The sequence below is a fragment of the Zootermopsis nevadensis genome, unplaced genomic scaffold, assembly GCF_977971745.1.
Source record: "Zootermopsis nevadensis isolate Lab colony 2312 unplaced genomic scaffold, Znev_1.0 Znev_ptg000019l, whole genome shotgun sequence".
In the NCBI taxonomy this organism is placed as follows: Eukaryota; Metazoa; Arthropoda; class Insecta; order Blattodea; family Termopsidae; genus Zootermopsis; species Zootermopsis nevadensis.
In genome coordinates, this window is record NW_028259151.1 from 7,497,523 (window position 1) to 7,512,640 (window position 15,118).

The window sequence follows — 15,118 nt, forward strand, 5'->3', positions numbered from 1 at the left end:
AGTTACAGAACAGATACACTTAAAGTTTTCAGATAGTGTCGGATTAAAGAATTTCCATACTGATTTCCTGTTTAATAGTAACTCTTCAACTCCCTTCACTGACAGGCAACCATAGCCTCTTGGAATAATCGTTTGTAGGAACTGTTTCCATTTATTTACTACAGAAGTCCGGATAAGATGTGGGATTGTCCATCGCAGATGCAAACAGTGCCACTTAATTGGAATTTAACCCCTCTCGCGTTTCTACTTCAACTTAATTTCGTACTTTGCACTTGGAAACTGAAATACGGCCTCTGCAACTAATTTGCACCATTCTGAGTTTAGTTCTGACTGGAGAGCAGATTACAAAACATGAAGATGAGTAACACTACAGATGTTATTTGGATAAAAACCAAATTACAGAACCTCGTTTGTCACAAATTTCTGTGTCTGTTACGGCGACAGGCGATGGATTACTTCAAGCTGACCCTGGTAACGCCAGAGGATGTTCTTGTAGACAGCAAAACTGCGGAACTAATTGTAAGGCTCCATGGAGAGGTGTTGACTTGATGATTATGCTAATTAATGATGTTACGATGTGATGGATATTAAGGGAACAAGTGCGCTGTCGTATCCCTGTCTTATGTGAACAGCACGTGATTCCGGCGTGAAATTCGGTATTGTGTAAGCAACTCCGTTTGTTACTCAGGCCAAATTTCGCCCTTCGGCTCGTCTCGCTTATTCAAAAGTCTCGAGTCAAATGAAGGCCGAGTAGCCCAAAACATTAACGACGGGTGTATGCAGAGGTCCAGTAATGTTATTGATTGAAACATTAATGAGAATGGATTGTGAAAGAAGCCTGCTAATTGGTCTGTCTTAAAACTCTATTCTGAGGCATTGTTGATTAACTGTTTTGTGAAAATTACGGATTGGTTTGTGAAAATATTTTTTTTTAAACTTTGTGTGAAGAAAATATATGAGCAAAGTAAATTAAATTGAACTTTAAATAAATGCGTCTTGTTAATCACCCATCACATCCTCTCCCCTGGGTTGGAGAAGGACGATGGTAAAGTTCATTGACGTCAAAACTTTGCTCCAGGTAAGAAATATTCTAGATATCTTAAAGTTCTTTGACTTCCATGGTTGCTTGTGTGGCAATAAGCAGGGTTTACTGGCTCTGGCAAGGACTACGTTAAATTTTGATATCAAACTTCACTGATCAGTGGTCAAAAAATATCCCCAGGACTATAATTGAAGAAGTTTGACATGTCACAGGACTGTGCTGGAAGGAGAGGGCAAATTTAAAGGACCCTCGATCAAAACATAACCCCGGGGCAATGCAGAGTTGATGAAGTTCGGCGAACGTAGTAGTCGCAGGCATGGTGAAGTGGAAAATGTCGCTGAACTCTGACACGCTCATTATTGATAAAATTCTACGAGTGATATTTATTTGTTACATCTACAACCTTGAACGCTGGGGTTACGTGCACACATCAGGACCGCAGACACCAATACCAATGAGCCACGACTTCCTTTTAAATAAAAATATTGGACGACTGTAATAAATTAAATTTTGAACAGCAGGTTATATTCGGTGAATGCCACTTCATTTAAATTGTTCGGGAACAGGATACGGGGGAGAAGAAGGAAGGAAGGAAGGAAGTGACTGTAGAGCCGGGAAACTGATAAGCTGAGGAGTTTCATAATTAATTTCCTTTGGAAAATAATTTTGGGCAATCAAATCAAAAAGAATGAGATGGGGATGGTCATGAAGTACGTCTTGGGAGATGAGAAATACATGCAAGATTTTTTGTTGATAAACCAGAGAAGGGAATTTGGAATTTGTATTTTGTGTTGGAGGATAATATTAAAAATGGATCTCAAATATATAATGTGTTTGGTTGTGTAATGGATTTATCACGGGTGCGAACTATCGGGTTCCGTAAGAGGCAGCAGTTTGGCTCATGCAAATATTATTTCGAACACAAAAACTGCTAAATTCATTTATCTATGATCTTAAATTTTAACGGTATAGGTTGTTTCGGAGTGTTGTGTCTGCCTCATTTCTGGTCTTGTGTGGTTGCTTCTAATTGAAGTGGGTAATGTATCGTATGCGAGTACCATGGTTTCTTGGGGTTAGGGGTGGCCAAAATAGCCATTAATGAGCGACAGGGAGTCTGTCGGCCTCCTTGAGTGGGCCTCTGAATTCTGTCGTCAGCCTGTAGCCTTAAGAACCATAGAGCAGTGACCCGTAGGTTTTGTACACTAGACGGCACCTCAAGATGCCCCCGGCCTCTTGGCCAATTAGTGCAATTGTAGTGCGGAAGAGAATTTGAAGGATTTTTCTTGATGCCGAGAGTTTGTAATAATCTCAGGGCGACGAGGGATACAGTCGCATGCGGTTGTCAGCATCAAATCTAAATGTCTTGTCAGAAACGTAGATTGCAAAAATGTGTACTCTTTGGAGTACACTGACATTTTAAAGGGCGCTTCGTACACCACCTCACGAGCGTTGACGTCAGCAGGGTAGCAAAATGAATGACGATGTTCAAAGTTATTGTTCCAGCAGTGTGAGCCGACAGTGGTTCCAGTTAACTTTGATGCAGAATTTTCCAACAGTGATCTCAGTTTGCATTGTTGGAACAGTGGGGTTATCGAGTTTCTAGGACAAACGACAGACATGGATGGGCCCATAAAGTGTTTTTAGCTCACTCAAGATTGTGAAAAATGCCAGAAAATGCAGTTTGTTTATGAAGATTTCCGTCTTCTGGGTTCTTGCGCTGTGTAGTCTGGTCGATGTTAACCAACGTTTCAGAGGTCATACTGCCTCCGTCATCAGAGTATGAAGATTTCTGTCTTCTGGGTTGTTGCGCTGTGTAGTCTGGTCGATGTTTACCAACGTTTCAGAGGTCATACTGCCTCCGTCATCAGAGTATGAAGATTTCTGTCTTCTGGGTTGTTGCGCTGTGTAGTCTGGTCGATGTTTACCAACGTTTCAGAGGTCATACTGCCACCGTCATCAGGGCGATGAGTATGAAGATTTCTGTCTTCTGGGTTGTTGCGCTGTGTAGTCTGGTCGATGTTAACCAACGTTTCAGAGGCTATACTGCCTCCATCATCAGGGCGATGAGTATGAAGATTTCTGTCTTCTGGGTTGTTGCGCCGTGTAGTCTGGTCGATGTTAACCAACGTTTCAGAGGTCATACTGCCTCCGTCATCAGGGCGACTGAACTGGGAATATGCTGACGGTACAGTGTCTCAGATTCTCTCACATGTTACTTCTGAAATGCACATTCCCCATTCCTCCTTTGTGCGCAGAATATAGTAGGCTGAAGATCCTTCGTTTGAAAACTGACCTTAAATGTGTAAACGTGGAACTTTGGACTTCATCTCCATCGCCTCAGACTCGAGTCCCAACCTGTAGGATATCTGTCATTTTTTGTATTTGAAGACGGAAGGAGATCTAGCTTCCGAAACGTAATTTTATTGAAATGTAAACGATGGACAAGTTCCAAAAAAAAATTCACCTTTACAGATTACAACGCACCATCGTCATAAGCCTCCAGACTTCGCCCACCAAGTGTCTGGAAAAATGCTGTGATCCGGAAATACTTAGCTGTTTCCTTGATTGGGACTCCATGACCCAACTTCATGGAACATCGACCTTGATAAGCTAAAACTCGCCAAGATATTGAAGAAATTTTCCGCCTACGCTGGAACCGGAATGATTATTTCCGTGTTCACAAGACGCCGCCTTCTGTCCCTGTCTAGAGCCACACGAGTTTATTCCACAAGCCTGTTACCTCGAGATCCGTTTCAATATTATACTTTCATCTACGCCTGCGTCTTCCAAATGGTCTGTTTCATTCGTATATTTCGAACAAAATTTTGTTTGCATCTCTTTTCCCGAGTGCGTGCCACCTGAACTTCCTCAATTTGATACTTTGGTACCCTTTATGTTTCGAAAGTAGTGTAGTATCTGGGTTCTTGCATAATTTAACTTGTCAGTAGATGCTGTTTTGAGTAACGCAGATTTTAAATGCGTTTGGCATTGGCTTATAATATTTACTGCTATTAATGTTTGCTTTGCAAGTTGATTCTGTACCCTAATTGTAATTAAGCATCACGCATTCTTAATTTCGACACTAGATGGTGAATGGTTGGCTTCACTCCCCGGACACTCTGCCCGTGACAAGACAGTCCTCGTCCTTGCTGGATAGGCAAATGCCCATCATCTTACCATCTTTATTGGCCCAAGTTATATTTGTTCTGGTACATTCCATTTTTTCATATCTGTAAAATGATGTGCGAGTTTGTGAATTTTAAGTAACCAACAAACAAAATGGTGAAGTCGAAACATTATGAACTGACTGTTGAAAAATGGCTTACGTCTCGCTGGATTGCATCTTTTCTCACATTCTTTATTAAAAATTGTTTGTAGTTATCCCTGTTTTACCCAGAGTCTTAGTCTCAGGATTAATAATTGAATTAGATGTTCCCTATAAAATAAAACGACGCTGTGTATTCCGTCAGCGTGAATAGCTCCTGACGACGTCTTCATTGCATATACAGTTTTGTGTATAAAAGACGTAGAAATTGTGAGGAGCATTTGTGTCGTATTGTCATGTCAGCAAATTAATTGTCCATCGTACGTAGAAACACTCTTTGTGGCCAGACGTTTGTAAAGTTATTTTCTTGTGTTTTACGCTGGATATTTTGAATTTGGCGAATACAGTACAGATATCAATTGAATAAAAATTTTCTTGGATATTATCCATCGTCTAGTAAATATAAAACGTAAAACTAGACGATGGATAATATCCAAGAAAATTTTTATTCAATTGACTCTTCACCATCGTCAAGAAGTTTTAGATTTGATATACAGTACAGATTATATTCTCGAAACAAATCGTGTTTTGGCATTGAATTTATTCACTGAGCAAGTTTCTTTGCATGGAAGGAAGCATTTTCCCCAGATCCCGTTATAGAAAATTTTTGTACCAAGGTTTGTTGTTATTGCAGATATTACACTTACATTGTTTTTTTTAGCATAATTTTCAACCTTATTTTCTGTCTTAATTAAAATCCTAAATTTGAGAATCTGACGTGACATGGTGCATTAATCAGTGAAATATAAAAGAATGACAAGGTTAGGAATTATCGCTTATTAAAAGGACACCGCAAAATAAACGAGATGGTTCCGGGCATCCTGAAAACGTCACTACTTTGGTTCATATGACAGATTTTTGTACTCTTAGTCATGACTTGTTGCCCGAAATGCATGTATCTCGGGGGGAGGGGAAGAAACTGTGCTTTGACGTTTCTTGTGGGTGATTGGCTGCATCGTTTGCTGCATTTTATTCATTTCTGATGTACTTGTTTGTGTTTTCAGATTGGCCACAGGACTATAAATACGACACGAGCTGAAAAAAATCAAACCATTGGTAAGTCTGTATGGTCATTTTTTTTTTGTAGGGATGTATCGTATATACCAAGTTGGTCAGTGTTTTTTTTTATTGGGATTATCTTGTCGTATTTGTTTTCAATTTGATCACAGTACAAAGCCACGGTGGTCTAGCGGTTAGAACGCTGGCCTTGTAATCCTGGGTTCTCGGGTTCGATTCCCGGCGGTGCCCGAATTTTTTAACTTGTGTTGGGCAAGGCCGTGGTCTAGGCAACACGGAGTTTTCCTCCGTGGGCTTCTTCCCCGGTTTCTCCGTGGCATCCCATTCACACACAGAAGAAGGCAATGGCAAACCACTTCTGGATCATCTGCCAAGAACGTATATGAACAGGTCCCAGTCCGAGAAAAGGATGGAAGGATCCTGTTCATATGGACCTGTCGTCAACAGAACACTAAATAATTATAAGATGAGGTGGTCTAGCGGTTAGAACGCTGGCCTTGTAATCCTGGGGTCCCGGGTTCAATTCCCGGTGGTGCTCGAATTTATAACTTGTGTTGGGCAAGGCCGTGGTCTAGGCAACACGGAGTTTTCCTCCGTGGGCTTCTTCCCCGGTTTCTCCGTGGCATCCCATTCACACACAGAAGAAGGCAATGGCAAACCACTTCTGGATCATCTGCCAAGAACGTATATGAACAGGTCCCAGTCCGAGAAAAGGATGGAAGGATCCTGTTCATATGGACCTGTCGTCAGACAGAACACTAAAATAAAAACAAACAAATGGGAAGCACAAATTATGGAATTTCGCTATTTTTCTTCAGTAGGTTAGCACTCCATATTCGGGAGATCCCAGGTTCAAACCTCGTACCCGAAACCGATTGTCTTGACTGATGTTCTCCGTAAATTTCGACAGCCCCTTGCAAGAAAATTCCACGATCGCTTCCTTCCATATCCTTTCCCATTTATTATTTATGAACCAATTTGGCATTCGACGTGTATGCCTGTAATTTCAGATTCTGACGGCGTCCTTATGTAAACCGCTAATTAAATAAACGAGCGCGTAAGAATTACACCGAATCTGCATTTTGTCTCAAGAATACAAAGAGGTGAACCAGGATTTGAGTGGATTTGTGCCATACTCGAGCAACGGGCTGTTATGGTAGCGTTGTTAAATTATGCTCTTAAGCGACGTTTGGGGATAACGTGTCACCGGCAAAGGAGAACGGAGATAGAAAATTCTGTGGATAACGTTCAGTGGCTGGAAAGGCATTTGCGCGATATTGCCTTGTTCCTTGGTTGTTTTTCGACGCTTTATCAGCTGTATATGTTTGAGAGTGTGGCTCATTGAATTGGAAAGGATTTGGAAGGTAACTGGCTTGAACTAGCCTTTTTGAAGTATCCCTGCGTTTGATTCTAAATACCGAGGAAAACCGTGAACAGGCTGTAAGGATAATTAGTGTCCCGAACACATGTTAGCCACGATTTTGAGTCGAGTCATTCTATCTCAGTATCGTCTTCAGTTATCATATTTAAATACGGACTTCGTCAGTAAAGATTTTGTGATAGTTTAATGTAGATTAATTTGTTTGAATAATTCGTATGCCGAAACTATGAAGGTTTGATGAGGGTATCAGAGCAGATCTTCTGCTGTACGCGGGGAAGTCGGAGCTGGAGAACTGGAGAAGGGGTTACCTATTTCTTTTCCACATTTCACACCAGTAGTTTCCAGTAGTGCAGTGCATTGTGATTCAGATTTGCAGGGTTGGACGCATCCGTTGATGCCAATTTCGCTCTAAGCGAACTTAACTCGATGCGTGGGCTATGAGAACCATGGGATCTGAAAAAAGAGATGTCAGAGATTCCTTCACAGTTGTTCGAAAAGATGTGAGCGATAAATATTGATAATTATTGAAGGTTATATTTGATAGTTTTGATCTCTTATTAACCCAATTATATCGTCGAACTAAATGAGTAACGTGAAAGCCTATTAAAATTTCACATGTGCTAGTATAGTTAATCCGGTCGCTGCTGCTGTTTTACACAAAACTTCGTCGTAAGAAATGAAATACTTACTGCATTGTAGCGTAATGTTTTCGTACAGTTGAGTTTTATCGATATATTTTCAGTCGACGTAAAATAAAAACGATAGTAATTTGTTTAACTTGTGGAATTACACAGTGAATTTTCAAGCATGTTTTCGCCCGCGATGAAATCTCTGGGAGTTATCTATTCCCTTTGTTAGGAGACTTGTTTATAAATGGTAGAGGCGACGGTTCATATTGGACCCAGAACCTTTCGAATTCTAGGCTAGAATGCTAACCACTGGACCATCGGAGCAACTCAAAAGTGGTTTTTGTTTTACACATCCTGCCTTGTATATAAAGGCAATGGCGTCGATTTCTAGGCTTCTGGTTATCTGTTCTGTTGAATACAAACTCCTCTAGCTCTGAGTGATCCTGTTAGTTAGGACGCTCGAGTTGTTAGAATAATTACGATACAAAAGCTGTATGATGGGGAATATGTCTTCGATGCTTAACACGATATACAAGTTGCGTGTCTTGGAGCTTCTGATGTTGTTCTAAGTGAAGACGTTCTGAAGATTCTTCACGGTTAGGGCATGAAGTTTCTGTTTTAAATCCATTTAGCGTCTGGTGCCGTATTGGTCAACGTCTTTTCATGAAAGCCTCGCTTGTATCCACAATTGCTCTTTGTTGAGTGGACAGCCAGCACTTTGTCTCACTCGAAAACAGACGAGTACTTTCAAGGTATTCACTCGAGAGTTTTGTCCGAGTTCGTTTGTAAAATGGCATTCGTCGGGGGAGTGTGTTTGGTGACGTCGAACACACGCCGATCTAGATCCGCTGTTCGGTGAAGTTTTATTAGCCCCTATGCAAAAATTGAAATAATAATTGAGAAAATTATCTTAGGGGTAAACAGGTTTGGCCCTGTGGTGTGTTCCAATTCAGAAGTAACTTCTGAAAAGTGCTATCTGTGGGTCTGGTTGTACCCAAGACGGTGAAACACAAACACGCGGACGTATGTAAATCTGTTGTTATTATCATTCATTGCCTTCCATTTTGTACTTTTTGCTCGAATGTGTTCTGTCGTTTTAGACCTCTTCTGGAGCAAATCTAATCGAACGGGATCCAATTGGTCTAACTCGTGTCAGGGTTCTGAAAGACCTAGACATGTACCTTTTTTACACAACTAAAGGGAACGATTTGCGATACATCTATGAGGTGGAGGACGCGGTAGAGATGTGTTCTTTTGAATCTTTCGCGTGTTCTTAGACCTCGCCTATATATGGATGTGTGGGTCATCTGGGAGTCGTACCTGCTAGGGGTAGCGGCACTGTGGACTATTTGTCAAGCATTGGGTTGTTAGGCCGTGTAGTTTTGCATTTGGGTTATCAGCGTGTTGAGGAAAAACGCGATAGTAACATTTACCGCCTTGAGATCCTCATATCCAGTTGGTGTTTCGTTTAAAGAGAAATTTTCCCGACAAGGACTGAAGTCGTCCCATTCAGTCTACACTCCGTTACGTTCTGATTTAAATGTCTTTACTTTTAAGAACACAGCAAGCAACTGCTAGTGAGTGAAATAGACGAAGAAAAGTTTTGTTTCCTGTACATCTGGATTGGCCAATATGTATCTGAACTTGCATGAGATGAATGTTCGCTGATAAATTGCGAGGCGTCAGCCCATGAAATTTTGAGATACATTTCACGTTGACATTTCTAAACACTTTGTTGTGGTTATTATACCATTGAATTGACATGTCGCGGGCGAAACTGATGCATGAGCAGTTTTAACATTTAACCGGGTTTTCCGAGATCAGATCCACGTGTATATAAACGAAAACGCAAGACAGACTCCTCGTGGATTTTTACAAGTTGCGTGATTTGTGCATGTATCCGGATGTAAACCTTGCGTTAAGATCTGATACTTCAGAATCTTATTTGGATTTGTGCAGTAGTCTCTTGGTAATTAGTAACTCCTGTGATTGGTAGAGAGTGAAATGAAATAGTTCAATTCTAAGGGGTTTTGACGACGGTATTTTACACTTAAAATTCGTTGTCAGGACTTTTTCCATCGTCTGTTTTTTTTTAAATCATAATTTTTATTTTATCTACTAACAGAATCCGTAATTGGGTGGATAAGTTGAAATAATTGCACGACTTATAGTGTCCAGTGACAGAGACTAGCTCTATCTAAGGGACCCAACAGAGTAGATATCTCTCATCTGAAGACGGAGACAGAACCAGCCTCCGAAACGTCGTGATTTAAAAAAAAACACGATGGAAAAAGTCCTGGCAACGAATTTTAAGTTGAAATGAAATGTTTAAATGTTATATGTAATTAGGGCTTAAGGTTTGGTTTTAGAAATTACTTTTAAATTCACGAGACTGTGTCAGTTGGCGGGGAACAGTCTGGTGCTTTTAACTGAACTGACTGGGAGTTGTAAAATCGACCAGTCTCCGCTCCATTGATAACGCCGTGTAGGGATCTTTCTCACAAAAATTATACACGTGCTCCTTAATAAGTGCAGAATCCGTGAGTTTCAGCTGCTCTGGCATTGGAAATATCATTGTAGGTATTTTCTTGCTGGTGAACTTAAAATCCAAGGTCGCACGCTGTTAGCACATCATTATGTAAACGCTAGTGAACTTCTGTACCAATTTAGCTAGTTTCTTATAGGTTAACGCACCGTGCTCAGACGGTGTGTGCTACGAATATCATGAACTGAGAGGACGTTTTCGGGAAGCCATTATGCCGTCTGTGGTTCAATCGGAACATCGCCTATGAATGATTCCGTAGTAGACACGACTTCAGTGCATGTAAAAGGACTTGACTGTCGCTCGTGGAGGAAAGGACGTGGAATTTCGGGTGTCTGAGAAAAGTACTCGAAGGGAGTAACAGGACTGGAGCATTATGAAGAATTTTATAATAAAATTTGTATTCTTTGCGAGTTTGTCTCTTATTAGGATGACCAAACGAAGGATGAAGAAGGTTAGGGCACGTAGCGAGCATGGGGTTTATTATTTATACATGCTAAATTCAAGTTCGAAGATAATGCTATAATTTATCTTAAATGTTAAGCTGTTTTCATTTGGTTTGGAACACGAACTGATGGCTGGTTATTGTAAACACGATAGTAAACTTTCGGGTTCTATAAGAGGCTGACTGCCCTCGCTATTAGCTTCTCAAGATCTCTGTTGAATTTGGATTAAACGTTCCAGACTGTTTGGAAAGAGGTTTTGTAAGTTAGATGGTTTGTCTTCTGGGTTGTAGCCGGCGTGTTCTCTGGTAGAATTCTACCAACATTTTAGACGTCCTTGCTGCTTCCATCATCAGGGCGGTGCAGGAAGCAAGGACTTCTGAAACGTCGATAAATATCTACCAGACTACACGACGCTGTAATTCAGAAGACAGACATTTTTGGACTGACCACCGTGAAAACCTCGTATCCTCAGAATGGAGTTGAGATAGGCTGCATTGGTTTACCTGCCTGTTTGGAATACCTGTTCTGGAATTCTTCCCTCAGGCGGGGTAACGAAAGACGTGCCAGGTAAAGGAATGACGGCTTTGAATGCGTGTAAGGGTGAAGTATCAAAGTGTGTTTCGTTTCGGACTCTAGTAACTCTCACAAGTCAGTGTGAAGTTGGTCCATGGAAAGATTTTTTCCAGAAATATAGCGCAGGACAAAGGCTTCCAGAATGAATGATTTTTACTTTCTTTGAAAACCATTTAAAAATTGGAATTCGGAAGCACTGTAAGATCTAGTTAGGGCATTTAACAAAGCACTTTGTATACAAACTGATCGTCTCAGTACAGTACAGGAGGCAGGGCATGGTTCGAAGTACAGCTGCTACTGTAAACACGAGGCCAACGGCCGCCTGCAACTGATGCACTGATTCATGAAAGAAAGCCCGTATCATCTCTGAACTCTCTTTGGAAAGGGCACGTCCATGCTTGTGAGATGGGCCGGACGTGCTTACAGAAATTTAGTCGAGATATCTGACAGGAAGAGAGAATTTTTGGGAGACTCAGGTGTAGATAGCTGGGAGCGTAGTATTAAAATTGGGTGTAAGATATACGCGATGTACTAGATTAATCTGGTTCAGGATAGGAATCAGCTGCGGGCTCTTTGGAACATGATAATGAATAGATGCGGTGAATTATTCACCAGCTAAACGACTATTAGCTTCTCAATAGGGATTTTTCGCCAATTCAGTAATTAATTATTGATTTTATTCCACTCTTTCACAATATATATCGTTAGTGACGTAAAGGTTTAACTTGCCGATCGCTACCAAGTTCTTAAGTGCGGAATTTTTGTAAAGAATTTGATTTTTTGTTGTTGTTGAGGTGCGATATTGTGTGCTTTTCTAAATGACTAATGCCAATATTCAGCGGTTTTTAAATTTCGTATATCTTTTATATGTTTCTGGAGCAGTTTTTTGTTACATTCTTGATTTTCGCCTGACGGTGAGTCTGTTGTGTAGGAATTTGATAATTCTGTGAATATTTTTTTGTTGTAAAGACGTCAAAGGATGTGAGTCTTGATAAAACCACGTTCTACCAGAAAAGTTGCGTTTATTATAGATAAAAAGTCATTTTACCTGATGAAGGAGACATCCAGTCTCCGATACCTCGTGTTGTGAGAAACAACAGACGATGGATAATGTCTAAAATCTTAGCCAAAAGGAAATGTTTTGTTTTATGGTGATAGATATCAGTTAGGATTAGTCTGTTGATGTTTGCTGGATCTCTCGATGATTGGTTTTCAGAAACTAGAGATAGACATTGATGCGCGTATGCAGACAAATGTGGCGTGGGACGTGAAAAGGCTTCAGGAACACGATAACCATGAAATGACATTAGACTTTTGTTGTTGTTTTTATAAGCGACCCTAGAAAGTGGTTCATTGACAGATAATGAACCGAGCAACTGCAAGAAATGCACCATTGTAAAGTTGAAACCTAGAACTAGGGCCACGCCAAAAGAGGCTGCACCGTACGTAACAAGAAAGCAACCTAGAGTTACCCATAAATCTAGAAAAAACAAATTATTACAATAATCTGCTGTCGGACAGAGATACATAATCAAAACCTCCACAATATGTGTTAATTTTATGAGGTTTTTAAATGTTGTATGCGAAAGGAAATGATTCTGTTTCATTTCTCATCGTTATAAAAGCAGACAGAAAGTGTGTCTAAAAATAGTAACCTCAAACTCCACGCGCATTATTCTTTGTTATGTTAAACACACGAAGTCGGACAGAAAACTGACAAATGACAAAAAACTTTTGTGTTCTGGAGCCTGTTGCTGAACTCGTGGGTAAATTGTCTGCCATAACTTATGGCCCTGAGAAATTTATTTTTAAACCGGAGGCGAAGATGGAAGTGGAAGGAACATGGAATTCATCCAGGCTCTTCTCAGGCCTTCGTAAACAATGGCTTTTTTTTAAGTTTTATAATAATTAGGCATGGCGCTTAAAACATGTTTAAACTGTTGTCTTTTAGGGAAGAGAATTAAAATATCTATTTACTTAACATTAGTTTTCCACAGAAAACTACGAATTACAAATGCGAGTTGTTAATATTATCCACAGTGTGTCTGACATATTGTTTCATCTATAATATTTTCCGTCAAATCCAATTTGTAAATCGATCATTCGATGCGGAACGTGAAATGATATTTTAAATATTTTATTATCTTATTAAAAATTGTGATTTGACGGAAAATATTAAAATATTAACCTAATTCACAATATGACGCAAATATACTACTTAATCTATAATATAGAGAATCGCTATTATCTGGTATAATAGTCAATATGAACAGGAGCTTTGCCAATTATATTAAAGTGTGAGTCGCAGATGAATGTTTTACTTGAAGTACGTTTGTATAGTAGCCCTGTGCCGTACTCATTTTGAGGAAAGTTAATAATTATTCTTGCTACGAACTCCAGGCGACTGTAAATTTACCCCATCATAACAGAATATTTGGACCAAACTACGTTACGAAGATAGATGCAGAGGCCATAAGAACCACAGCCCTTAGAATTGAGTTCTTTGATTGTGATTTTCAATTAACCGAGGCCTATTGTCTACAACTACGTCATCGAGTTGACACGTAGGCTGTAAGTACGTGGCTGTAGGCCTGTGGCTACTTCCACGAAACTTTGAGATGATATTTTTACATATTACGTGTACTTAGTAGATATTGAATTTCTTATGTGGTAGCTAGAGATGGGCTCGGGTTGAAAGATTCTTGGAACTCAATTTTATGATTGTGATTTTTCACTTCACAGAGGCTTTTGGAAGACTTTAACTTTAGTTTAATATTTTACCTTTAAGTTAACACGTGTTTTGCTCCTGGCCTCTGTATTCTTCTTTCACGAAAAATTAGTATGTTGATTTCTTTACGTATATTTAATAGATTTTTAACTCCTTATCCAGATATATATTGTTTAAATCTTGTCCGTCTAATCACAATAAATTCTTATTAAATATTAAAATATTACAATAATTAACATTTAAAATATTTAAAATATTAAATGATGTTCTTTATCGAAATATTCGATTTACATTAGACCATCATTTTTCACGACATGTTTCAGTTCCTAAAAGAACTATCTTCAGGTGTATATAATTATATAAAAATTCAAATCAGTAATAACTTAAATACAATTTCTATATATTATTTTAGCGTACATTTTTATCAGATGTTTATCAGATATTAATATATATTTATTATATCACAATATGACGCAACTTTACCATCTCCTTATCCAGAGCTGGAGGTGGGCATGTCTTGGGAGATTCTTAGAGCCTAGTTTTCTTTGTGGTATTTTAATGTGTCTTGTTCTCCTTCCACCTGCGGGGTTGCATTGTTTGGGTAACGTGACTTGTTGGGAATATTTCTGGAGAGTATTGGAAGGAACCATTGGGCTGGCCGTCCCTGACATGCCTCTTCAAGATGGAGGACCAACACAGGAAAACCTTTTTTTCGTCTGGTTGCTTGTTTGCACTTTGATGTCGACGAAGTTCTTGTCTCGTGATGTTCCACCTTTTTTTCATTTCATTTTTTTAGTACTTAACGAGGACATGTGAAATAGTCGAGAAAAACGACCAAGCCACACTAGCATTTCCAGTGAAAGGTTAGAAAGACGCTCCGGCTTGACCTTTCCGAGAAAGGGATTAGAAACTGGTTGTTTTACTTCCTTGAAAATGAAAATGCCTCTATTTTCAGCGGAACGTGTCACTCACAAAAAAAAATTATATGCATTTGTTGATCGCTGTGAAGAATCTGCAACTGTTTAATTGTATTTGGATGTCATTTGGAACCAGCACTTTTCGGCTGTAATTGAACTTAGGAATGGTTGTCTTATACGAATGTGATTCGAAAATGTTACTGAATCTGGCCTCATTCTTGGACCTCGATATTGAGCTCGTTTATCTGTACAGTTTCTGAAATTGTGTGTCTTAGGGTATAAATATGCTGTTTGAAGTTAATTGGGCGCGTTCTAATATTTTATGTGTTATGGGGGGGGGGGGGGATTCTGCTGTTTGCTACGCTGTGGCGGTACGTGTTTGCTACAAGGCTAGGCCCCATATAAACAAACTATGCCGGTAAATGACGACTGTACCATTTTAATATTTAACCTTGACCTTAGATCCCTTTGCGTATGTCCCTGAGACATCTGAATGGCATATATTTATATTGTTTTAA

The 15,118-nt window shown here is 39.6% G+C and overlaps 1 protein-coding gene across 2 annotated transcripts in view; it reads left to right on the forward strand.

Annotated features, from left to right (window-relative positions):
- Window positions 1-15,118, forward strand: part of Cdk4 (Cyclin-dependent kinase 4) — a 184,485-nt gene that overhangs the window by 81,635 nt on the left and 87,732 nt on the right. For both annotated transcript variants that reach the window (XM_022078938.2, XM_022078936.2), the window contains exon 2: window positions 5,372-5,423. The gene's annotated coding sequence lies outside the window, so the exon portion shown is untranslated. The remainder of the gene's footprint in view (window positions 1-5,371; window positions 5,424-15,118) is intronic.